This window comes from Cetorhinus maximus, chromosome 7 (genome assembly GCF_964194155.1).
Source record: "Cetorhinus maximus chromosome 7, sCetMax3.hap1.1, whole genome shotgun sequence".
In the NCBI taxonomy this organism is placed as follows: domain Eukaryota; kingdom Metazoa; phylum Chordata; class Chondrichthyes; order Lamniformes; family Cetorhinidae; genus Cetorhinus; species Cetorhinus maximus.
In genome coordinates this window covers 45,830,656-45,856,915 of record NC_135885.1, presented here as the reverse complement: position 1 = coordinate 45,856,915, position 26,260 = coordinate 45,830,656, and the positions used below count along the sequence as shown (strand labels likewise).

The following is a 26,260-nucleotide window of genomic DNA, read 5'->3' as shown; positions in this document are numbered from 1 at the left end:
GCCACATTTCCTGCACTTGCTGTGTCGCGGATGACTCCAGAGGCTCATCATCAGGCACCGACTGATCACTAAGATAAAATCAAAAAACTGCGGATGCTGGAAATCCAAAACAAAAACAAAAATACCTGGAAAAACTCAGCAGCTCTGGCAGCATCTGTGGAGAAGAGCACAGTTAACGTTTCGAGTCTGAATGACCCTTCAACAGAACTAAGTAAAAATAGAAAAGAGGTGAAATATAAGCTGGTTTAAGAGGGGGGGTGGTTAGAGCTGGATAGAGGGCCAGTGATAGGTGGAGATAAGCAAAAGATGTCACAGACAAAAGGACAAAGAGGTGTTGAAGGTGGTGATATTATCTTTAGTAGCTGAGTAGCTGACTGAGCATGTGCCTGGTCCCCTGCAGTCCCCTGACTACTGGCACCATGGGCACTCTGTCTCTATCAGCTCCTCCAGCGACTGTGAAGTGCCCTCTCCACTGTGTCCCAGGACACTAGCCAATGTTCTAATTCCCACCGAGGTGCTAGTATCTGCGCTGGTGCCTGTCTGGCAGAGATGGTGTGATGCTGGTGAGACTTCAGGTGTGAGAGAGGGTCTCTGCTGCTCCTCCTCCTGGCCCTGCTCCACTGAAAGGAAGAACAAGGGCATTGGATCAGATAACATGGAGACAATGTCAAAATGTATCCCTGTCCCCCGGATCATTATGCGCTCAGCCTTCCATAAGCAATGGTCAAGCCATGTTGCAAATTTCAATCACTGAACATTCAGCACTGCCACGGCTGTTGGGAGGACAATGGTGACCTCACTGCTGGGCATACATATCTGTCCGTGGCATCCCAGCATCACCGACACCAGTGGACCTGGGCGCATGGCGCCTCTCCAAATCTAGGGCCTCCTGCTCGAAGCAGCTGAGAATCGCTAACTGTGCCGGCCCACCGCCAGTCCTCACCCGCTCAGCAGAATCATGTGCATCCTTCTCCTGAAAAGGAGCGAAGAGCATTGATTAGTGCTAATTGTACCTGGATCTCTTTGCGGACGGCCCACCCCAACCAGAGTGGGACATTGCAGGGCTCCAGTGACTCCTCACCCCGCTGCTGCCGAACACTCACACAAAGATGCTAGGCCTGTCTCCCCCGCACCACCCCACCCCCTTGGCCAAATGCTGCCTGCATCACATTGGGCACCACACGGTATATCCTTCCATAGCAAGGAGGCGCAAGCATGTGGAGCACAGAGGACAGCAGATTGATCGGTGCCAACACCACCTTGAAGCTCTCCTCCCAACATGTCATCACCCTGACTTGGACATGTCCTGGAGTTCCAACACTGCGCCTAGGTGCAGCTCCTCCAGGTTGTCCCCAAAACAGTAATGTGGGTCTCAGTGTACCACATGCTGCAGGTGCAGAACCCATCTCTTCACCACCCTCTCAAGGTGACCTCGGTATGGGCAATATCTGCTGGCCCACCCAGCGAAGGACACATGCCGTCAATGATTCAATGCAGTCACTACACTCAGACTTGGCAGGTTGGGGGGAGCACCAGCGGGGAAAGCCTACCTGCTGGGTTAAGTGACCAATGTCAACATGGTGCTCACCCTCCCTGAGCGCAACAGGTCATTGAAGCGCTTGTGACACTGGATCCAGGTGCACTGCACCACGTTGCCAAAGCTCACCACCTCCGCCACCTCCTCCCAGGTACGTTTAGTCATGTTGGGGGGGCCTCCTCCTCCCATCCTGGGGAACCAGGACCTCACGCCGTGCTGCCACCTCCTCAAGGAGGGCAGCAAGGCAATCATCGGAAAAACATGGGGCACAGTGGACCCCTGCCCCACCCTCCTGTCAGACCTGCTCACCAGCAGCGCTCTGGGGAGCCCTTCCACTGGCCATGATTCACAGCCTTGGAAAGGCTGCAACAACTTTTTTAAAACAGGCTGCTGGGTCACCATTGGGCCCAGCGGTCACTGCAGACCCACCGCCGCCCGCCCACTCCCGCTGTCCTTGGGAGCTGTGATTCACACTGGGCGGGCCTTAATTGGCCCGCCCGCGTAAAATGGCAGCGCAAACCCAATCACGGGCAGTGATCAGGTCCGTGCCCACCCATGCCCGCTCCTGGTCTGCCCTCTGCCCTCCCGCCAGCCAGAAAATTCTGCCCCATGAGGTTCCTCACAAATGTTGTGAGATGAGAAAGGAGGGGCTTGTGAAAGTGAGTTAAGGAGATGGTCGCCTACAAACACTGCCAAGAGATCTCTTGGCACAATAGCTTGCGCTTAAACCTCAAAATGATTTATAACTTGCAGCTCTCTATTTTATGGCACTACAGTGTACTTCCATTGTGTGGAAATTTTAAAATTAAAACATAAGATGTGCAACGCATATATCTGTCTAACCAGCAAATAATTTTAATGCTAACAATATCTTGTGCACTCAAGCAATGTGCAAATTTGTAAAATTATATTTACCATGAAATCAGCTATATTTACAGTACATTGAATATTCATGCAAACTTGTATAAAACACTTGAAACTGTTGAGGAGAAGAGGATACTCTTAAGGGGGCAGTAAATTGAATTTTTACTGCATTTTATTTTCTGTTGATTTTCTGTGATCAATATTTAAAATTATTTTACCTCTTGAACTTCATCCAGTAAAAAAATTATGATAAAAACAAAAAACTACTGTGGATGCTGGAAATCCAAAACAAAAACAGAATTACCTGGAAAAACTCAGCAAGTCTGGCAGCATCGGCGGAGAAGAGTTGACGTTTTGAGTCCTCATGACCCTTCAACAGAACTGAGTAAAAATAGGAGAGGGGTGAAATATAAGCTGGTTTAAGGTGGGGGAGAGAAGTTGGGGGGTGGGGGTGGTTGTAGGGACAAGCAAGCAGTGATAGGAGCAGATAATCAAAAGATGTCACAGATAAAGGAACAAAGAGGTGTTGAAGGTGGTGATATTATCTAAGAGAATGTGCTAATTAAGAATGGATGGCAGGACACTCAAGGTACAGCTCTAGTGGGGGTGGGGTGGAAAGACTGACAGGGCATTACAGGTATAGATTTAAAAATAATGGAAATAGGTGGGAAAAGAAAAATCTATATAAATTATTGGAAAAAACAAAAGGGAGGGGGAAGAGACGGGAAGGGGGGTGGGGATGGACGAGGGAGTTCAAGATCTAAAGTTGTTGAATTCAATATTCAGTCCGGAAGGCTGTAAAGTGCCTAGTCGGAAGATGCTCATCTTCCGACTAGGCACTTTACAGCTTTCCGGACTGAATATTGAACTCAACAACTTTAGATCTTGAACTCCCTCGTCCATCCCCACCCCCCTTCCCATCTCTTCCCCCTCCCTTTTGTTTTTTCCAATAATTTATATAGATTTTTCTTTTCCCACCTATTTCCATTATTTTTAAATCTATACCTGTAATGCCCTGTCAGTCTTTCCACCCCACCCCCACTAAAGCTGTACCTTGAGTGTCCTGCCATCCATTCTTAATTAGCACATTCTCTTAGATAATATCACCACCTTCAACACCTCTTTGTTCCTTTATCTGTGACATCTTTTGATTATCTGCTCCTATCACTGCTTGCTTGTCCCTACAACCACGCCCCCCCCCCCACAACTTCTCTCCCCCCCTCCCTGCACTGCCCACCTCCCCCCCCCACCCCCACAACTTAAATCAGCTTATATTTCACCCCTCTCCTATTTTTACTCAGTTCTGTTGAAGGGTCATGAGGACTCGAAACGTCAACTCTTTTCTTCTCCGCTGATGCTGCCAGACCTGCTGAGTTTTTCCAGGTAATTTTGTTTTTGTTTTGAAAAAAATTATGAACTTTCCCACATTACATCAAATGAGTTACTTGAATACAATTTACACAGCATACAGACTTGATCTATTTTGTTGCACTACCAAGTCCAGAAAAAGGGCAATAAGATTGTGCTGAAAGCTGGTGCTCAATGTGTTGTGTAGTACAAGGATTGGGATGACTTTCTAGTCTCAACTGAAATGTAAGGGGATGTACTGAATAAAAATTCTGAAAATTTCAACTGGAAGTCAGGAAAAATCAACAAGCAGGTGACCAGGTCTGCAATGGCTGGGCAGTTAGCCAACTGCTTGTCACCTTGTCAGAGCAGTGCAGAGAAAAAGAGACATTAAAGACATGGAAAATTCAATGAAAATGAAAAATCAGTTTAAACCTTAACATTTTAAAGAATTTAAATATTTCAAAAGCAATGATTTTTAAAAAATAATTAAGATAGAATTTAGATATATATGATGTTTCTAACATAGAACCATTTCCCAAGGCAATCACACAACAGCTTAAGGAAAACACTTCGGGATGTATCTTCGGATGGGGTGGCAATTGAGTTGGATTGCCACTCAGCTCAAAATTAATTACCTGGAAATCCAGGCGATCCTATCTCACCCGATCTTCCGACAGGCCCGGGTGGGGGCGGGGGGTGGAGGGGGGAGGTTCTGGAACTGGGCCAGGGGTGGGGGGTTCGAGAGTTTGGCCCAGGTCGGGGAAGGGTTGGATGTTGGGCCTGGGCGTGGTAGGGGGAAGTTCAGGAGTTGGGCCTGGGGAGTGGGGTTGGAGAGTTAGGCCTGGGGTGGAGGTCGGGAGTCGGGGGAGAGAGGTTGGATGGGGGAGTCCGGTGGAGGTGAGGGGGGTGGAAGTGTCATGTGGGGGTTCGGGGGCTTTAGTCGGGGGCTGGCACTGGAGGGTGGGGAGAGGCCCGTTGGGGGTCAAGGTCTGGGGGCAGTTGCGTGGTGGGTTGGGGTGGGTCAGTACAATAGTTACCCAGAAGCTAGAAGTGTTTTTAATTTTTCTAACTTTTTCTGGGTAACTATTGATGTAACACAGTCAGAACCATCTGAAGTTTGCAATTTAAGTCTCATTTTTGGATGGCTCCCAGTACAGGGCAATTGCCCAAAGGAAGTTTGAACTTCCTGGGCAATTGTCATGCAATCCTCACCTGGGAACTTCTGACGGGGATGGATGGGGGGTGGGGGGGTGTCTCCTGCACATCTTTGGGGAACCACCACCACCGCAGCCGCCCTCACCCACCCCCCCACCGCACAGATGTGCCACCCTGGAGCTCGGAAGTAATGGGCCTTCCTATTCAATCCCATTGTACAGTGTTCCTCAGTCATGCATAAATGTAAATATATAATCCTGACCTAGGGATAAATAATCCCTGCTTTTCTGTTTTTAAAACCAGCGCACAAATACATTTATCAGCTGCCAAAAACATCACCACATTTTAGAAATCTAGCTGCTCCAGTATAAAAGATCTTTTCTTTGGTGTTTTGTATTGTATTTTTTATTGATTTATTGAATGAATAATCAAGTGGACAATGGTACAAAAATGTGCTGGTTATGTTCATTTCATCTGGAGTTTACAACATTGTAATCAAAGTACAAAGTCTTGGCTGTGAATTGTGCCAAAAACAGTGAAGGTTACTTGCATTTTGCTGTTGTATTGGCTACATTTTAAATCTACTGCACAAATGAAACATTTCCAACATCCTCTGCTTAGCTCTCATTAACAGTGTTCTAGGAGGCTAAGAAAATGCAGCAATGTGAAATAGAGGGTTAGATCAGCGCTTAAATAGGAACCACAGGTATAGACAGATGCAATCAGAATGTTGATTCCAAATTTTCAATCAATTATCATTAAATTGAATTAATAACACAAGTTTCATGCTTTACATCAAGTTATATCTGTAACATATATATTGCCTATTAAGTAATTGCAATGCACTGATTTTTTTTTATTCATCCAGGGATGTGGGCAACGCTGGTAACACCAGCATTTATTGCCCATCCAAACTGCCCTTGACAAGGTAGTGGCGAGCCACCTTCTTGAACTGCTGCAGTCCTTGTGACGTAGGTATACTCACAGTGCTATTAGGGAGATAGACCATCTGATGTGAGTATACAGGAATTTTCACAAAGCCAATAATTTTTATAGTACCTGAATTTGCTTAGTGTCAAAACAACCTCTATTGTAACACCATTTTCACACCCCAATATATATCTAACTTCAGGTTTATTTTTGATGAACTTATTTGTTATCCATATTCATAAATGTGTCAGTATCTTGAAAGCTGGAACATTCAGATGAGATTTTAAATCAACAGAACTGCCTTCATCGGCAGATCCCGCAGCACTATTTAAAGAAGACCAGAGTTCTCCTAGTAGCTTGGACATCATTTATTCCTCAGCCAAAAATCAGTAAAATAGATTATCTGGTCACTGAACTCACTGCTATTTGTGGGGACTTGCTGTGTAAGAACTGGTTGCCAGGCTTCCCTACTTTCAACCGTGACCGTATTTTAAAAGTGCTTCATTAGTCATGAAGCGCTTTGGGTCTCCTGAGATGATGATAGGTGCTGTATAATTGGAAGTGCATTCTCTTTTTTCTTCCCTGAAAATAAATACTAAAAACAAAAGTTTTTAATTACTAATAAGTGGCAGCTTGGCTCAGTGATAGGCAGCACACTTGCCCCTAAATCAGAAGACTATGGGGTAATTTTCAACTTCACTGCCTAATCAGTAATATGGCTGAACAGCATTGCTTTGTTTGTTGTTAGAACTTGTTCTATTTTCACCCCACTAAGATCAATGAGATTTCCTAATTATATTTCTTGGTTCGCTTAGAGTTGAGACTTCCACCTCATCAGACTTGGCTGGATTGGAACCTGGAGATCAGGGTTAAAGGACCACCATCGATGTTGGGAGTTTTCTCAGAGATGCTGCTTCTCCGGCACTGTAACTTCTCCAGAAGGATGGTGGAAACCCCTTTTATGCACACAAACAGGGTTTGTGCCACACCTCCACTGAAATTGCATTGGTGGAGCGGGAAGAAGTCTGAAGAAATTCCACCTCTAGAATATCATACGGTACCTTAGTTACTTAGCCAAATTGCACAGATCAATTGTGTCAGGCTGTAGTGGGATGGGAATGAGGGTGTTCCAATATAAGATTAATTTCATATAGCTGGCAGGCCCACAACATTTCCTATTTGACATTTTATTAGCTCAACTTGAAAAGCCTCATAATGCTGCAATTTCTTTTTTGAATAAGTATACACGAGTCCTGAAAACAGGTTCATGTGTACTTTTTTTCTGTAAAACAAAGTTATGTCATGGCTATAAACTACAGAAAATGCAACTGTGGTTATTATTCGCACAATCCCAGTGGTAATTGTCATGTGCCAACCTCATCATTATTCTGCAGTTAATTTAAGTTAAGCACAATAGCATTCCTTCAGAAATCTGAACAAAGGCACGGAACATCATTGTTAAATAATGCGGAGGTTGCTGCATAACTGTATGCGTGTAAAACCAACCTTTGAACACTGGAGTCCTAAAGTCTGCATTGGCTAGAACTGGTGAAGTGAGTGGTGCAATGGGTTAGAATAGTAGACTTTTGTCCAAGGAAAAGGGGTTCAAATTTAAATGTGGAAATACTCTCCTCCCTGTTAGCTGTAAGAGTCCGGAAGAAAATTATTTTGGGTGGTTTCAACCCTGTGCTGAGGTACCATAAGTTTTGCAATATACAGCACAGAAACAATCAGACCAATCAGTCCATGTAAGTGCCCATTATTCAGTATCAGTTATTAGTTCAAACAGCTATGAGCTCAGCTTTAGTTGGAAACGGAAGACAATAATTGCACTAGTATGGTATTCTATTGAGATTAGAGTTGAGTGAGCAGAGTGGAGTGAACTTCACTTTTTAGTTAACCTGTGCTCTGTCTGACTTGTAAGTGCTTAGGTGACATGAAGCACAAAAAGTGGAAGTAGTTCTACCTCCAGTAATGATATCCCTCCCCTAAACGAAAAAGAAATTGCATTTATATGGTACCTTTCACAACCATTGGACATCCCAAAGCACTTTACAGCCAATAAAGAGACCAATAACACTTAAAAAGTGATTTGAACTTCCAGTATCTAATTGAAAGAATTACACAGCAAAATTTCACGTTTTAAACCTTTTACTGTAACAAATAACTAAAAGCATTACTGGCTAAACACTTTTCTTTTTACAGGCAACTTACACTTTAAACTACATAGGGGAACATTCCTCTTTAATACTTATGACACATCACACTCTCTATGAAATTACAGTCCTTATAACAAACAATCCGCAGTTGCTACCAACTTCCAATGGGTTCCAGTATCCCTGTTTCACAGAACAGCAACTTCAAGTGACTGTCTCCATCCAGGCACTTTCTTAATTTTTGGAGAGGTTCTTAAATCTATCATCAGCATAAAGCCTGTTATGATGATTCTTTGTTCCCCTGGTCATGCTGGAACAAATCTCCTGGAATCTGTAGAAGGTTGCTGGATGCATCTCTTCGACTAGAGACCATCCCTCTCTCTCTGGCATCTCGTAAAGTAAAGCATCCTTTTCTCTATGCTGACCACATAGATCAGCTGTCTGTGATATTCACTGAGTTGTAGGGAAGCCTGTACCCTGCTATCAAAAATGGCTTCCTTTGCTCTCTCCCCATGGCAGCATGAAATACATTAACCTTATTTCTAGCTAGGAATACAAATTAGCTATCCTTGATCCCAACTCCTTTTCACCTTAGAAGTAAAGGGATAATTTACAGCACGAATGTTTACAACCCAATATCTTCCAACACATTTCTGGGACTTCACTCATTGCAAACTCAGAGACTACTGCCATTGTCTCCAAGCATAAATACCTTGTATCTTCGCAATAAAACAATCTAAGCCTATCTTTGATCTCTAAGAATTAAACCACCCAGGTTTACTCTCAGGCAGAGTCCAGAACCGGTCATATGATTGTGATTATGGCCAGATAATCTGTATTTTTGGCATGGATTGAGGGATAAATATTGGCTTGGGCACCAGGATAACCCCCGTGCTGGTTTTCAAGATAGTGTCATGCAATTTTTCTTCATCCATCTGAGAGAACAGACTGGACCTCCAGCAGTGCAGCACTCCCTCACTACTGCATTGGAACGTCAGCCGTTTTTCACATTCAAATCTCTGGAGTAGGACTTGAACCCAAAGCTTTCTGACTTACAGGTAGAAGTGCTACCAAATGAGCCACAGCTGACACCTGCAGTAATGGTTTCTTCATGATTTCTGGTTCCACAGACACCTGCAGCCCTTTAGTACCTCACTTGAGTGACAACTCTTCACTTATGATCCTGTAGAGTGAGCATCAGCAAAATAAAATCAACATCCAAACATAAGCCATCAAGACCAATCTCAATGCTATCTGCATTTACTGTCCTTTTTGCCCACTTTCCAGCAGCAGTCACCATATAGTTATAAAGGATGGAAAATCTGGCTGAACTTTCTTCTCTCTGACCAGGGATGCTGAGGTCAGCTCAAGTACCCCTTATACCATCTTAGTTTAGAATCAGCTAGAGTCACAGATGCGGAATTGAAGCTGAATTATTCTAATCGTATGGTTTGGTATTATTATTAACAATGAATTTACCCTCTCAGCTATCAGAAAGGCAGGTCTGTCAACTGACAAACAGGTTTATTTTGTGTAAAACACATGAATGAACAGAATACAATTCACAGTATGATCCATCAATTTCCTTGTTCCATATTAAATAGTAAAATAGACTATGAAAGTGGCATTGTCTTCCTGAAAACGTGGTTGGTAAACCCTTTGTTCTTTACAGAGAAAAAAGACCAATTCAGCATTTTCATCACAATGACAGCATGTGCATGTGATACCCTGATACAATTTCCACAAGTCACTGCTCCTCTTCATCACAGGAAACAAAAGGAATGAATTATATTTAATACTGATTTCAAATAAAAAATGGTCTACTGATCTGGTTACATGTTTTGATGCACCAGAAAAACAGCAAGAACACAGGCAAGCTGACTGCAGCTACAGACTGCCAGTGACGATTAAAACATATACTGTTGCTGTGAGTAATCAAATAATCAAGAAGAAAATGTTATAATAACCAAAGCCAAGGGCAGTTCTTTTATACACACTAGACATTCTCTACGATTCTGCAACACCAGTCACTCCTGTTGTGTACCCTATGATCTGGAGTGCAGCTTTATTGCCCAGTATCTAGCTGGACGACATCAGATTAGGGATTCATATCATTTACCCCTCATTGTGTATACTGGCTACCATAATCTCCTACCGGCATGGACCCAGTGAGCCAAATGGCCTCCTTCTGTGCCATAAATGATTCTATGGGCGGAATTTTGGGTGCCCGTTGGTGTCAGGCGTCATGGCAGCCCTGAGTGGACAATATGGCAAGAGGCCAAAAATTGGTTTCATGATGTTGCGAAACCAGGTTGCAACAGACTGCTCCGCCTGTCAATGGAGGGCCGTATTTCCTGCTGTCGGGTGTCCAGAACTTCATTGTAATACGTTTGAATATCATTATAATCCCAGCTCGCTGGAATCAGCCTCCCACGTCAAATTTACCGGCCACGTCAGTGGGAAAACACGCCAGTGCAGAACACGTCTTCACAAGTGTGATGTGCAGAAGTTGGGACTTACTGGCAAGGTCTCGCTCACATCGTGGACATCCAAGGAGCAGAAGATGCTGGAGCCCGACAGCAAGAGGACCCTGAAGGTACATCCATCACATGCTGGGCAGGTTCTCATGGAGATAGCTCCGCCATGAAGCAGGTCACAGAAGGTGGAAAATCACCGCTGAGGGTCTGCTTTGGAACTTCAGTGTCTTGGCCATGGTCTGTTATAGATGATCGTCGAGCGGATAGAGAGGAAGGTCCAGCTGTGAGTGGGAGAGGAAGATGTATCGGGGGATGAGAGGGTAAGGTCCAGGTTTGACTGGGAGATAACGGGGGGATGAGGCTGGGAGTGAGGGGAATGAAGGTTGAGGTGGGGTGAGGTTGGGAGGGGGGAACAAAGGTGTTGGTGGGGGTGAGGTTGGGAGGGGCAGAACACAAGTGCTGGATGGCGATGAGGTTGGGAGGGGGTTAGGGAATATGGAGGTGGAGGGGTAAGGGGGAGTATACAACAACTGGGGAGGTAGGTGTAAGGGAAGGAGTTTGGAGGGAAGGTAGGAGTCCGGAGAGGGGAAAGAGTCCAGCGGGGAGGAGAGAGTCCAGAGTGAGGAAGGAGTCCAAAGAGGGGAAGGAGTAAGGGTGGCAAAAGAAGTAAAGAGGAAAGAGTCAGGAAGGAAGAAGGAGTAAGGGGCAGGGGAGGAGTCCCAAGGGGGAAGGCGTCCAGAGTGAGGGATGTCCAGGTGAACATGCAGGGCAGGGCTCTGTGAAGTCGATGACTGATTCCTGGGAGTGAAATGAGGGTGGGTGTGGTAGGAGGGAATGGCGAGGATGACGGAGGGTAGAGTGAGTCGGTGGAATGGGAGGGTGAGGGTGCGACAGAATTGGTAGAGGAGATGGCAAGGGTGGTTGGTGGGGACTCAGTGGCAGACACAGAGACTGGGAGTGGGAAGGAGGAGGTCAGGGAGGCTAATGTGAATGGGTGTGGGATTTTTGGGAAGGTAGGGAACGTGTACATTCAACTGGACATCCCCAGAAGAAAAGGATTGTGGCTGATAGGTGACAGTGGGGAGGTAGAAGGTGATGCCAGGGGGGTCGACAGTGAAGGGGGAAAGGACATGTGTGACTGGGGGAGGGTGAAGGACAGGGGATCTCAAGAAGAACGTGCCATGCTTGCAAATACGACAGTGAAAGTAGACTCGTGGGCAGGAACAAGTGCTGCACGGGAGTGTGATCAGTGGGTGGGCAGAGATGCAGGTCAGCTCAGATGGACAACTGAAAGCGAAACCCAGCAGGCAACATTGAAAATGCTCAGGACATTGAGGTGAGTGTGATGGGGGAAGGATCGTGTGCTTGGGAGAGTGCTTGCATGAGGCTCCAAAAGGTCCTGTCCCACACATTTCTCCCTCCAGAATCACTCGTGGGTTAGCTGCATGCAGCTGAACTGCTAGTGGCGGAGGGGTATGAAGCCTGTAAATGAAGCTGAAAGATACCATTACACATTATTCAGTGAAAGTGAATATATTTTCAGATTATAAAGTGACAAAATGTGTTCACCCATGCAACAACTGTGAGCAGAATTTCATAACCTTTCTAGGCTTTACACTTCTAGGTGCTGCCCTGACATCTGCAGCAGGGGTGGCAACAGTCTGTGCAGTGGTTGTCCCTGTTGCCTCTGGATGACTTTGGCATGGGTCCTCGGAGAGCCGAGGCCTTGGGGACCCCGGCTTGCTTTGGCTGTCTTCCTGTGGGCCAGCTGCTCCCTCTGCAGCAACAGAGGACGAGGTTGAGGTGGTCACAGGCAAAGAGAACTCGGAGGGGGAGGACACCTCTGAGATTCCTGAGTGGATGACCCAGCGGTATCCAGCTGCTTCTCCTCCCTTCGGATGTCCGAGGGCCCCGGCTTGATTCCTTGAGGAGAAGGAGCACCTAGAGGCATGCTGATGTGCCCCATTTCCCTCTCATGTTGCCACTGCAGGAACTCACCCATGGCTACCGTGATGGAGTGCAGGTCTGCGCACATCTCTGTGTTCTGTTGGAACAGTATCTCCATGGCATCCACCATCCTTCCCATGGAGACCTCCATACACACACATTTGGGCACCACTTCAACAGAGAGCAGGCGGACTACTCCTCTGACCAGCGTGCCACTCTGTTGTGGTCTTCCAACAGCTCTGCGTGATGTCCCCACTCCTTCTGCTGACTCTCCACGATGAGCTGGAAGACTGAATCCAGGGGCTCATCATCTGACTTGGACCTCACAGATTCTTCCCCAGCAGTTCTCCATGTGCCAGAGAGTTCAGCTGAACCTGCCTCCTCCTGCTGCAGATACGTGCGGTGACCAGCAGATTGTGAACCCAATCTAGGTCCCACCAAAGTGTGTGTCTCTGCGCTGGTGGAAGGTGTGGGTAAGCACTGTGACAGGTCTTCCAGGCTGCTTATTTCCAGCTCCTCAATGGAGGAGGCATCCTCTTGGCTGGAGGTGAGGAGGTGGATGGAGCTGAGGGACTGACTGACTGAGGGCATCAGTTGCTTGGCAGAGCTCCCTGTAAACCAAAGTCTAGATAATTAGTGCAAGGCAGCAGAGTCAAAAGCAAGAGAGAGAGTAGCTTTGAGAGAGGGATCTAGTGGTGCAGGATCCTCACTTCATTGCAATATTTAGACCAGATGGATTTTGATAAACGTGTTTATCAACTTGTGAGGTTGCTTGCCACTGACCTCACCATCGCCACAGGCACGGTCCACATCCTCATCTGTCAGTGCGATGGCACACTCCTCAAAGTGAGTGCAGGGCCTAATGTGGACCACTCCACCCCCAGTCTGGGACCTCTCCCTGCTGCTGTGAGCCAGCTGGAGAGAGTGTGAGCAGGACACATGGCACTGCATGAATGTTTGTGTGGTGAGTGGAGCCATAGACGGGATGAGGACGCGAGCTCGAGCGGGTATGAGCCTTGTGGAGCATGAGGGTGTGTGTGAGAGTTAGTGGTGTTGTCCCTTGAGGTGTGAGTTCCCTGGGGATGTGTGATGGGTTTGTGAATGTGTGAGTCGAGAGTGATGAGAAGAGTGACTTACCCTGGCGGAACGGATGGGACCATTCATCCTCTTGTGGCAATGGGTGGCTGTCCTATTTTGCAAGGCACTGGCGCTGACCACCGCCTCCCATGCTGGATTCACGGACATAGAGGACATCACGTGGGACTCCACGACATCCAAAAGGCACTCAAGGGATGTGTCACTGCATTGGGGGACTGCAGTCTTCTTGCCTTTCAGAGCCATGTCTTCTGTGCAGCAGTCCTGGGTTGGAAGCACTGAGAGGTGTGCACGCAGCTGCACTTTAAATATGGCGCCTGGCTTGAGTAAGTGGCGAGATGACAGCAAACGGGTGAATGACATCTCGCCTGCCATCTAAATGGCGTGTTTCCCGGGAATGAATGAATAATAAGATGGGATTGGGACGATACAGCGTGAAAAGCTACCATTGCGGCCAGTGGGTAAAATGTTCTCTTTCCCACCTGCTACCGTACCCAGTGCAAATCTGGAAGGATTCCGCCCAAAGGCTCTATGTGCTGCAATATGCATTCTCCTGTCTTGACAGAAGGTGGACTGAACAAACTCTAGCAAAATGAGACTGGATTGTAAAACAACAAACTGGTGCATTTTGTGAAAATGCATGAATGAATAGAATACATTCTGCAGTGCAATCCATCAATTTCCTATTGCTTCCTGTTCCATATTAAATAGCAAAAATATAGCTCACACGACACCTGAGGTAAAAGCCTATTTTCAAAAGAGCTAAATCCATTGAAATGTAGAAAATTATACTTTGTAGATGTCAGAGAAAAAGAAGAAGCTCATGTTTGCAAAAAGACTCAGGGTACAAATGGCAAATAGTTGACTGGGGTGTAGCAATGATGTAATGCTGAGTAGCCTAGTCCCACAGGAGAATTACATTATACACTGCATTAGATACATCACTTCTGCCTGAGGTCATTGGTAAACACATAAATTAATTAGACATGTATGCAGCTAAAGTGCAGCTCTGACTGCTAATATAGCCATGGATTGAGTATATGAATCTTCAAAGATCCTGTCAATAACCTCCATCATTAGAACATAATAATCTTGTTGATAATGGAATGAAAGAATATACCACAGCGCACTCAATTGCTAAAATAGAAAAAATAATATGATCCAAAATCTGTGTAGCGGCCTCTGAAAATAAATACAACAAAGGAAATAATGGTTTAAAAAAATTTTGGCCTTGAATTTTATACCTTCATTTGAACATCCAAGTGTCTGTACAAAACAACTCTCACTGTCCCCCTTTGTCTTTCCCCTGCCATTGCTCACATTCACAAAGCTCCGCTTAATACCGGTTTAATTTCTTCTGCTAATGGGCTGGGCAACACAAATGCATTTTTGACTGTTTTAACATGATCAAATTAACAATAGCATTAAAAAAGTTCCGGATATATTTTACGCAAATACATTAATCAGTTCCTGAGTAATTAACAATAATAGAAAATACAAAACATAAAATTCTCTGAGGGTATGTTGCAGTATTATTGCCAGGACATGCCTCGACCCAAGACCATACGATCAAGCGAAGGGGCCATGAGATGTAGACCTTTGACTGGTTGGGGCACACTGAAGAGGAACGAAATATTGTTTGTTGGCATGGAGAGGGGGAGAAAAAGTGAAACCCCATCCCATCCAGGAAAGGGTTACTAGTGCCAAGGAGTCACTTGAAATATGAAACAATTGTTGCCAATTGTCAGAAAAAGGCATCTGCCGAGACCAGGCCAATGCCACATTGGATACCGCAGAGATCCAGGGTACAGGAATGCCCAACTTTGGGAATCCCCACCTTGATTACATCAATGCCTTTTCAGGGCAGCAAAGGTCCACCGCTACAATTGGGAACTCAGCCAGGTCATCATGTGGTGTATCTGGACCCTGTCCCAATTTATGGCCATTCCAGTGAATGATTGCCAAAATTAAGCTCAGCAAAGTGTGCAACGGTAAATTAATGTGTTCATAGAATATCAGGCACATTAACCAATCAATAAACTAGTTGAGCAGTAGGCATCATTAAGTTAAAATCCACTCCTATCCTTGTTGCTGCTATGCATCTGTGTCGTCCAGCCTGTGTCCATGGCCACTAACAGACTTCCTCAATTTTCACTACCAGTTTAGTTTTTAGAGCTGTATGTGCAATTGTCCTGTATTTGTTGACTATTAAGGCAAGTTTAAAAAAACTAAAAGGCTATTTATGATAGGAACATCAGGATGTTACTTAGTTTTTCTTCATTCATTCTATGTTCCTATTCCTATGTTCCTAAATGCAAGTTCAAATCACACCATGGCAGTTTTAAAATTTGAAGTCAGTGAAAAACAATCTGCAAATAAAAAGCTAATATCAGCATAGGTAACCATGAAGTGTTGGATTGTGGTATGAACCTAGCTGATTTACTAATATCCTGCAGGGAAAGAAAACTGCAGTCAATAGCTGGTTTGGAGTCCCACGCCAACATGGTTGACTCTTAACTCCCAACTGAACTGACCTAGCAAGTCACTCAGTTGCATCATTCTGCTACAAACCAAATGTGCTGTGGTGGTTCAAGAATTAGTCCCATCACCATCTTCCCAGGGCAACAAGAAATGTGCAATAAAAGCCGGCCTTGTCAGCAACAGCCACATTTCCGCTCTGATTAAGAAAATATGCTGCTGCACTTTCATTTCATTCATTCTGTACTGCTCCTCCTCCAATACAATTCCAAAAAAGGTAAGATAAGCTAATGAGAATTCAAAAGCAGGTACTCAGAAACATTAATGGTAGTCTCATAGTCCCTTCGACGTCAGAGGCAAATCTTTCTCTATGTGTAAGGTATGAAAAATCCTTTAAAAGCTCTTTTGTTATTCTAGCAATCTCTCTTGAATATTTTGCCAAGCTGCAGGCTCCATTGAAAGACAATTCCACCAGTATCAGCAGATGCTGCAACAAGTATACACCATTAAATCATTCCCACTTAATACATTGTGAATGTAACTTCTGTGATTTTGGCTCCAGACGGAAACGGCTACCACTGCAGAATTCATAACTGAATATGTCATTGTGCTGAAATAGCATCCAAGAAATTCAGCAAAAACATAATATTTTTGGAGCTACAGTATGTTATCAGAGGCACTGATTCATGGTGTTATTCTAATATTTTTGCTGGTATTTTAAGACTGAACTCTGGAATCATGATAATTTTTCTGCTAAAACTGTAAACCAGTGACCATGAGTATTATTATTGGGTTTATGCTCCTTTAAACATACTTCTTATCTTTTATAAAGCCTACAATACACAGCAAAAAGGTACACATGGGTAAAGGCTGGAGATAGATAGCTGGCATTTAAGATCGAGAGGGACAAGGGGCCATGGGGTTCAGCAGCATTGGGGAAGTACTGGGACTTCATAGAATTAAAAGAGGGGCGAGCCCTGGAATTTGAAGGTCTGAGCCATGGGGTCCAAGACTTTGGTAACATTGTGGAAACCGCATTCATTGTTTTCACCTAAAATGATTTTTCTCAGAAAAGTTCCAAAATGGCTATGCTTGCTGACTGTAAAGGGACAAAGTTAAATGATATGAAGCCACCTCAAGCAATGGGTAAATTTTAGTGATTAAGCCTCATTAGAGGTGAATTGGTGAGATGCCAGCTCTAATCGTATTGCTTAGAAGCTTGCTGATTGGGAGGGCAGATACTCAACAAAGAAGCTGATCCTGATCTGCTGGCAGCAACACCTTAAAGGGGAGCAGTAGCAGCATCTAAAGGGAGCAGAGGTTTGTAATAGCAGTTAAAATTTCTGCACCACCTACAGCAACAAGGAAATCAAATATTGAAAGGTTTTAATGGTCAACACACATGAGCAATTAGAGTAAAGGTGAGTACCAGACCTACTTTCAGCTTTCTCTTTGCCGTAGCACCTTTAACTACTGCTAGAAATGGCCAGCACTCCACTTGTAGTGCCCATGGTCTGTGGGTGGGTTCAGACAAATATGGTACTTAATTAATTAAAACAGAGCACATATTTCTCTGAAAACTAAACGAGCAGTGAAAATTGAGGAAGTCTGTTCGTCTTAATTGATTAATTTGATCCCAGTTGGCATATATTAAGGAGCCATTTGGATACACCAACACAGCAAGACCAAAGCCATAAGCATTATATAAAAAACAAAAAAAACTTGCATTTGCATAGCACCTTTCATGACCAGGAGATGTCCCAAAGTGCTTTACAGCCAAGGAAGTACTTTTGATGTGTGGTCATTGCGTAATGTGGGAAAAACAGCCAATTTGTTCCACAAAAAGCAATGTGGTAATGATCAGATAATCTGTTTGTGTGGTGTTGATTGAGTGATAAATATTAAGCAGGACACCAGGGATAGCTCCTCTTTTCTTTGAAATTGTGCCATGAAATTTTTTTGCAGCCACCTTAGCATATTTAACATCTCATCCAAAATACGTCACCTCCAACAGAACAGCACTGCAGCTTTGATTTTTGCGCGGAAGCCCATGAGTGGGTCTTAAACCCACAACCATCTGGCTCAGAGGAAGGAGTGCGATCAACAGAGCCACAGCAAATCTTACAAACACAGATGTGAACAGATACAAGGAACTGTTTCTTGCACAGAGGCTATTGGAAGAGGTTGCTAAGAAGAGTGCCCAATCCAGAACTCTGGATCCATTTAGAAATCAGCTGGATGTAAGAGAAGGAAAATCGGGTTCATACTGTGAAAGGATTGAGTCAAATGGACCAATGATTTATTTTCATCCAGAGTGATCTTGTGGGAAATGAATGAATGAGTTTTTGAGAATGACAAATAGTTCTCCTGTCTTCATGTGGAAATGAAGGTCACGTATAGAAACGCATTTCAAGCAGAAAAGGAGATGAAGGACAAGAACGAAGAGGCATTTAAAAGTTTGTTAAATGATTTCTAAGAATACTCACACCAAGAAAACAAGGATGAGGATTTTAAAATCAAGGTGTTACCAGACTGAGAGCCAATGTAGGCCAGCAAGGACAGTGGTGATAAGTGAACAGGACTTGGTGTGGGTTAGGATACGGGTAGCAAATTTTTTGATGATCTCAAGCTGATGGAGGGTGAAAGATGGAAGACCAGCCAGGAGTGCATTGGAATGGTCAAGTCTAGAGATAACAGAGGCATGAATGAGAGATTCAATTACAGATAAGCTGAGTCAGGCATTCTTAGTGACAAAAACAAAAAACTACTGTGGGTGCTGGAAATCCAAAACAAAAACAGAATTACCTGGAAAAACTCAGCAGGTCTGGCAGCATCGGCGGAGAAGAAAAGAGTTGACGTTTTGAGTTCTCATGACCCTTCAGCAGAACTGAGTGAAGTTAGGAGAGGGGTGAAATATAAGCTGGTTTAAGGTCGGGTTGGGGGGGGAGAGAGAAGTTGGGGAAAGAAGTTCTTAGTGACAACGCAGATATGTGGTCAGAAGCTTATCTCAGGGTCAAATACAACACCAAGGTTGTGAACAGCTTGGTTCAGGGTGGAGTTGGTAGCTAGGGAACAGAGTTTCTTGTGACAGAACCAAAGACAGCAGAGATTAAGATTAACATACATGCACAAACTTTACAAATTTACACTCCAGGTGCAAGGCATGGCCATCTCAATGATAGGCACTGACTTAACAATAATTGTTCATGCAGCTGCTTCTGACTCCAGTCGACAACAGTTTTGACATAACAACAATTTTGTACATTTTCCAGGAACTTTGGTTTCCAATGAATGCACAGTATTTATCTGCTATTATGTATACAAATTCAAATTGAAGCTGGAGTAATTGCAGAGATTCCCCTTACTTGTTCAACTATGTAATGGTACCTGTACGTGAAGTAGACAGGTAATTACATACCTGATGCACTTTAGGTTCTGCAGAATCTGAATTCTGCAGATTGGGAGCTGCCAGCAGAAAGCATGTCAAGGTTGTCTCCAGGTGTTGAAAGTCAGTTCATAAAGAGAAGGTTGATGCATTCCCCCAAAGCACTATCTGTACCTATACATCCAAATCCGCTCTTTCCTTCATTTGATTATTCCCAATCCTTGATGTGAGTTCTGAATTCAATTTTCATTTCTAATGTCATCTGTGCAAATAGCATAGTTAATAAGTAATATTTCTGTAAGAGTTTACCCCAAGGCGCAAACCAGGAGCAATATTGGATGACAAGCTAACTACTGCTTCCCTATTGGCATGGCTTGCTAATATTTACCAATACCTGCGTTTTCAGAAAGTTAACACCTCAGGGGAAAATGCACTTGGAAAAATCCCCTCCATTCTTCAGTTCCTATTCACTTTGTAAAATTGACTGGGAACTTACAATTTATACCTCAGCAGCAGGCCTTTTTATTCTGTTCAATCAGGAACCAGGAGCATGCAAAGCAAAGCATTGAACTATATTCCATACAGTCATTTTAATAAAATATTTTGGAAATCAAAAATTACTCAAAATTATAACTATTAAACCCAAAATGTGAAAATGGAATAATTTACCTGCTGCTCTTTTTCAAAGTTACTGACCAACTGCACACAGTCCTCATTTTCCTGTACCAGAGGATCGACACAGTGGGTGTTTGTGGCTTCTTCTAATTAGATTTTGAGCTCAGGTTTACAAGCAAACAACATTCAAATCCCCTGGTATTTGAAGCAACGCCAGGTATTGTAATTCCGGACTGGAAAATTAGTCCAGGAAGGGGCTTTAATGTTAACACTTTAGAGTAATCTAACAGCTGTTAAATAATACAGGATTTCATTTTGCTGAGCATTATATTATGTATGTGGATAGCGTTACAGTTTTATATTTGCTACAATTAGCAGCATTGTTCCGAAGATATTTCAATTGCCAGTGATAGTAAACAATTTCCCGTACTTAAAGGTGTATTATAAATAGTCATTCGGAAAGTCAGGAGTTTTAGTCTTCAACTGTAATTTCTTCATTCTACTTAATAGAAACACTGACAATATTCAGATTGTTTAGTTCCACAAGGAAACTATCTAGCTTTTTGTCAGTTTAAATTATTAAATAAAATACTTGTCCTTGGAAAAGGTTAGCTTAATTAATTAGTTTAATAATTTGAGTTTCACACTTAGTCATCAGACAACACCAAACCCTCTCTTGACTATAAGTTGGCGTGCTTTATTTATTATTTCTTTATAATAATGGAAACAAAATAATGAACTACGATTCGAAAAGCGAATGTGAACCTGTTACCTTTATAACCAGGATTTCCTAACTAAATGGTCTAAATTGGTCCACCGTCCAACAGATAGTGTTTACTTCCGTGCCACACCATATTGCACCACATCGATGTCATGGCTTTGATCGAGATGACTGCAGTTTGCTGCTGCGCATTAAAGCAACAAGAACTGTCATCGGAGGGTGAGAAAGCCCCCGCTGAGATACCGCCTGCAGGCTCCTGAGCTATAACCCAGTTTGCAACCATACCGATGGAGCCAGGGGGACTGCAGCCCAGGAAAAGGAGACAATGAAGGCTTCCTCACTGGGGCTGCTGTCTCTGTGGACTTGCCGGCGGTGCTCCGGGCTTGCCAAAATTCATTTTAGCACCTTAGTGCTGATTCATTTTACAAATTGTGCCAGGGCAAACTCTCATCGTCTAAAACAAATATCAATTCAGTAATGCTACGATGGAAGACAGTACTTACACTACCCAGCCTCTCCCTGTGATATCGGCAAATATCTTCCTCTAATCTGTAATTATGGAGTGCTGCTTCAGTGCAGATCTGCACAGCTGGAGGGTTGGAGGGGGGAAACGCGATGCTGTGGCGGTTCTGGACGACATGGTGCGATTTTTAAAACTGAAATCAGTAGATGTGAGGCCCGCTGAGAGTGCCGCAGCCGCAGCTCCAGCCCCATCGGTGCGCGTTCAATGCAGCATCAAACAATACGTACTGTCACTGATACAGGATACTGCACTGCGCAGGCGCCTAGCTGATATAAAGGATCAGTGACCTTTGTGTCTGCTACAGTCAAGATTGTCAAAAACATGGCAGAAGTTTCTGGAGAATGAAATCGATTGACTCTGATAATTGGGGTCAACGATTTTTAACCAACATTTGAAAATGACAGAAAGCATAAAACCACCTGGTCCATCAAGACTGCCCCACTTATCACCCCACCAGCCTCCGCATTCAAAGGATCATCCTCCGCCATTTCCGCCAACTCCAGCATGATGCCACCACCAAACACATCTTCCCTTCACCCCCCCTGGCAGCATTCCGTAGGGATCGTTCCCTCCGGGACACCCTGGTCCACTCCTCCATCACCCCCTACTCCTCAACCCCCACCTATGGCACCTCCTCATGCCCACGCAGAAGATGCAACACCTGCCCCTTCACTTCCTCTCTCCTCACCGTCCAAGGGCCCAAACACTCCTTTCAAGTGAAGCAGCATTTCACTTGCATTTCCCCTAACTTAGTCTACTGCATTCGTTGCTCCCAATGCGGTCTCCTCTACATTGGAGAGACCAAACGCAAACTGGGCGACTGCTTTGGAGAACACCTGCGGCCTGTCCGCAAGAAAGACCCAAACCTCCCTGTCGTTTGCCATTTTAACACTCCACCCTGCTCTCTTGCCCACATGTCTGTCCTTGGCTTGCTGCATTGTTCCAGTGAAGCCCAACGCAAACTGGAGGAACAGCACCTCATCTTCCGACAAGGCACTTTACAGCCTTCCGGACTGAATATTGAATTCAACAACTTTAGATCTTAAACTCCCTCCCCCCATCCCCACCCCATTTCTTCCCCCTCCCTTTTGTTTTTTTCAATAATTTATATAGATTTTTCTTTTCCCACCTATTTCCATTATTTTTAAATCTACAACTAATACCTTGTCAGTCTTTCCACCCCACCCCCACTAGAGCTGTACCTTGAGTGTCCTGCCATCCATTCTTAATTAGCACATTTTCTTAGATAATATCACCACCTTCAACACCTCTTTGATCCTTTTGTCTGTGACATTTTTTGATTATCTGCTCCTATCACTGCTTGCTTGTCCCTACAACCACCCCACCCTCAACTTCTCTACCGCCCCCCCCACCCCCCACCTTAAACCAGCTTATATTTCACCCCTCTCCTAACTATACTCAGTTCTGTTGAAGGGTCATGAGGACTCGAAACGTCGACTCTTTTCTTCTCCGCCGATGCTGCCAGACCTGCTGAGTTTTTCCAGGTAATTCTGTTTTTGCCCCACATTCATGTTGACTGTCACTTCATGACTGGACCCTTCCAACCTGCTTCAATCTAACTGAGCTGTGCACACTTCCTGTGGGCCATAATGGTGAATTAAAATTACAATTGTTCATTGCTCATTGTACAAGTCTATTGAAAGAGGAGAAACTCACACTCAGGAAAGCAATTGATGTCTGTAGAAATGCAGAGCTTGTAAAATGCCAGTTAGAGGACAAGTATGACAGAGCAGGCCTGGGATATATTATGCTGAGAGACATTCCAGGCCGAAAGAGCAGAACAATCGTGGATGAAGGACAGAATACAAATACTGTGGGCAACATCATACAAAGGAAAAGAAGCGTTAATGGACTCGAAACGTTAACTGTATTCCTCTCCGCAGATGCTGTCAGACCTGCTGAGTTTTTCCAGCTATTTTTGTTTTTGTTAAAAGAAAAGAAGGATTGCCCAGCATGGGGAAAGCAGTGTTTTAACTGCAAGAAGCCAAATCATTTTGTACACAAATGTTTGGTTAGAAAGAATCAAATCAAGCCTATACAGATGGCCACTGGAGAGATATCAGCAGAAGAGTCTGATGAAGCATCATACACCATATAACAGGTTGGTTTCATCAAGTCTCTGGGTGGTAGTTTGTGACTGTTACAATGATGACCACAGCAGGAGAGTATCAAGCGACCAAGAAGTGTCAGATAGACACAGGTACATTATGCAACATTATGACCATCACAGACCTGTATGAAGTGGCTCAACATGGTGATCCAAAAATGAAGCCCTCAAAAGTAAGGCTGAGGATATATGATGGTGCAATACTCATACCGAGAGGACACATTAGTCTGAGAGCCCAATGCAATAGCAAGAATGAAGATCTGGAGTTCCAGATCATAGATGGTACGCAACAGCCACTCATCTCAGCTGAAGCAAGTCTAAAGCTTGGACTGGTAACCTTGAACGTGCCAACAAAGGTTTACGTGTCACAGCACACAAAACCATTGACTGCTGAATAGATCCTAGAGGAGTATAAAGATGTCTTTACAGGGTTAGGAAGTCTACCAGGAGAATATCATCTAGAAGTAGATGAGAGTGTAAGACCAATTCAGCATCGGCCAAGAAGAGTCCCAGCTGCCCTCAAGTCAAGCTTAAAAGGCAAGATTGAAGAGCTGGAAAAGAGAGGAGTAATCAAGAAAGTGACAACTGCTACAGACTGGTAGCAGTGAAACAACCTGGAAAGCTGTGAGCATGCTTGGGCCCAAAGGGTCTAACTAAAGCGTTGAAGAGATCTCATTACCCTATGCCAACCATCGAAGAATTTTGCCGCAACTTGTCTAGGCAAAGATCTTTACTGCCCTAGATGCAGAGGATGGTTACTGGCAAGTGAAGCTGGATGAAAGCAGCAGCTTTCTAACTACATTCTGGACGCTGTTCTTGAGATGGTTGCGCATGCCGTTTGGCATTTCCACTGCTCCAGAAGAGTATCAACGCAGACAGCATCGGATAGTCAGTGATCTTCCTGGGGTGGAAGCCATAGTGGATGGTCTATTAGTCTATGGCTGTGGAGACACAATGGAAGAAGCCATAGCTGACCATGATCAGAATTTAATACAACTGCTAGAGAGAGCTCACTAGGTGAAGCTGAAGCTGAACAAGAACAAATTGCAATTAAAGATGCCTGAAGCCAAGTACATAGGTCATGACAGCAAAAGGTCTTCATCTGGATCCTGACAAGGTGAGATGCTCCTTGTAGCGATGCAGCAACCAATAGATATGAAAGTAGTGCAACGTTTTGTTGGATTTGTAAACAGTTTAGCAAAATTTTTGCCTAATTTGTCATCGGAGTGTGAACCATTGCACAAGCTCACTTCCAAAGTTACTGGGGAACAGAACAAGAAGCATCATTAACTAAAATCAAACAACTAGTGATGCCAACACCAGTGCTGAAGTACTATGACATCAATGATGAAGTCAGCTTGCAATGGTGGTGCCAGCGAGACAGGTCTTGGAGCAACCCTAATGGACAACCAGTCGTATTTGCATCCAGGGCACTAACACAAACTGAGCTATGCTACACTCAGATCAATAAACATCGCCTGCCTATTGTTTTTGCTTGTGAGCATTTTCATCAATAGCTGCTTGGGAGAGACAAAGTAACAGGCCACAAGCCACTTGAAAGCATTTTTCTCAAATCACTACTATCTGCTCCAAAACATCTGCAAAGAATGTTACTTCATTTACAGTGATATCATCCGGATGTGACATACAATCTAGGGAAACAGATGTACATCGCAGACATGCTGTTGATAGCAGTGCTTCCCATGAAGAAAGTTGAGGATGCTGCAACAGAATGTGAAATCTTCCAGATTCAACGTGAAGCAGCAGCTTGACATGATCTGGAAGTCACCAACCCAGCAGAGACAATGAATCTGACAGGCAAGCACCTTGCTCAAATCAAGGAAACTACACAACAAGGTGCAACTTTCCAAATGCTGCAAGAAGTAGTGGTGAAAGGATGGACTGAGAGCATCAAGGACACACCTGTGGTTACAAGAGCATATTGGGCATACCGAGATAAATTGACAACCCAAGATTGTACAAAGGAAATAGAGTCATCATCCCTAAGGAGATGAGAGGAGAGATGCTAAAGCACATTCATGCAAGCCATCAAGAAATTGAATCGAGTCTGAGAAAGGCAAGAGAAGTGCTCTACTGGCCAAATATGAGCAATGAAACTGAAGACCAGCCAGTGGAGTGCTTCTAAAGAGTACCAAGATAAACAAGCTAGAGAGCTATTGATGATGTATGACATCCCAGACAGACCATGGATGAAGCTAGGAATAGGCCTCTTCGTTATAGCAGGAACTGACTATCTTGTCACTGTAGACTACTATTATGACTACTGGGAGTTAGACCAGCTGACTTCAACGATGACAGGAGAAATAGTAGAATACCTGAAAACACATTTCAGTCGTTACGGCATTCCAGACATTGTGATGAGTGACAAGGGCCCTCAATTCACGAGTGAATAATTCAGCCGCTTCACAAAGGATTGGGAAATTCAACACTGTACATCACCTCCATACTATCCCTAGTCAAATGTAAAGACTGAGGTGGCAATGAAAATCACCAAATCATCAAGAAATCTAACACATGCATACAAGGCAATCCTCAAGTGGAGAAACACACCGACTGAAGGCATGGAAAGTAGTCCAATCCAAAGGTTAATGTCATGTTGCACCCAAACTACTCTTCCAATAGCAAAAATGCTACTGAAACCAGAAGCAGTAACAGGCATGAATGAAAAAATCGAGGTGAAATGGCAGAAAGCCAAATTTCATTGTGACAAGGCTGCCAAACCGTTGTCAGAGCGGAGCATTGGAGAGCCAGTCAGGGTAAAAACCTTCAAGGCTCTCAACAGGAGTCAGCCCACATTGAAACTTGGGAAGTTGTTACCTTGATTGTACATGGTGGAGGTAAATGACAAAATATACCAGCTCAACTGCAGGCATATATG

The 26,260-nt window shown here is 44.2% G+C and overlaps 1 protein-coding gene across 1 annotated transcript in view; it reads right to left on the bottom strand.

The window, feature by feature from the left end:
* sacs (sacsin molecular chaperone) overlaps positions 1–21,464 on the bottom strand; it is a 148,872-nt gene extending 127,408 nt beyond the window's left edge. The window contains exon 1 of the mRNA XM_078545418.1: positions 21,214–21,464. The gene's annotated coding sequence lies outside the window, so the exon portion shown is untranslated. The remainder of the gene's footprint in view (positions 1–21,213) is intronic.
* Positions 21,465–26,260: the final 4,796 nt, after the last annotated feature.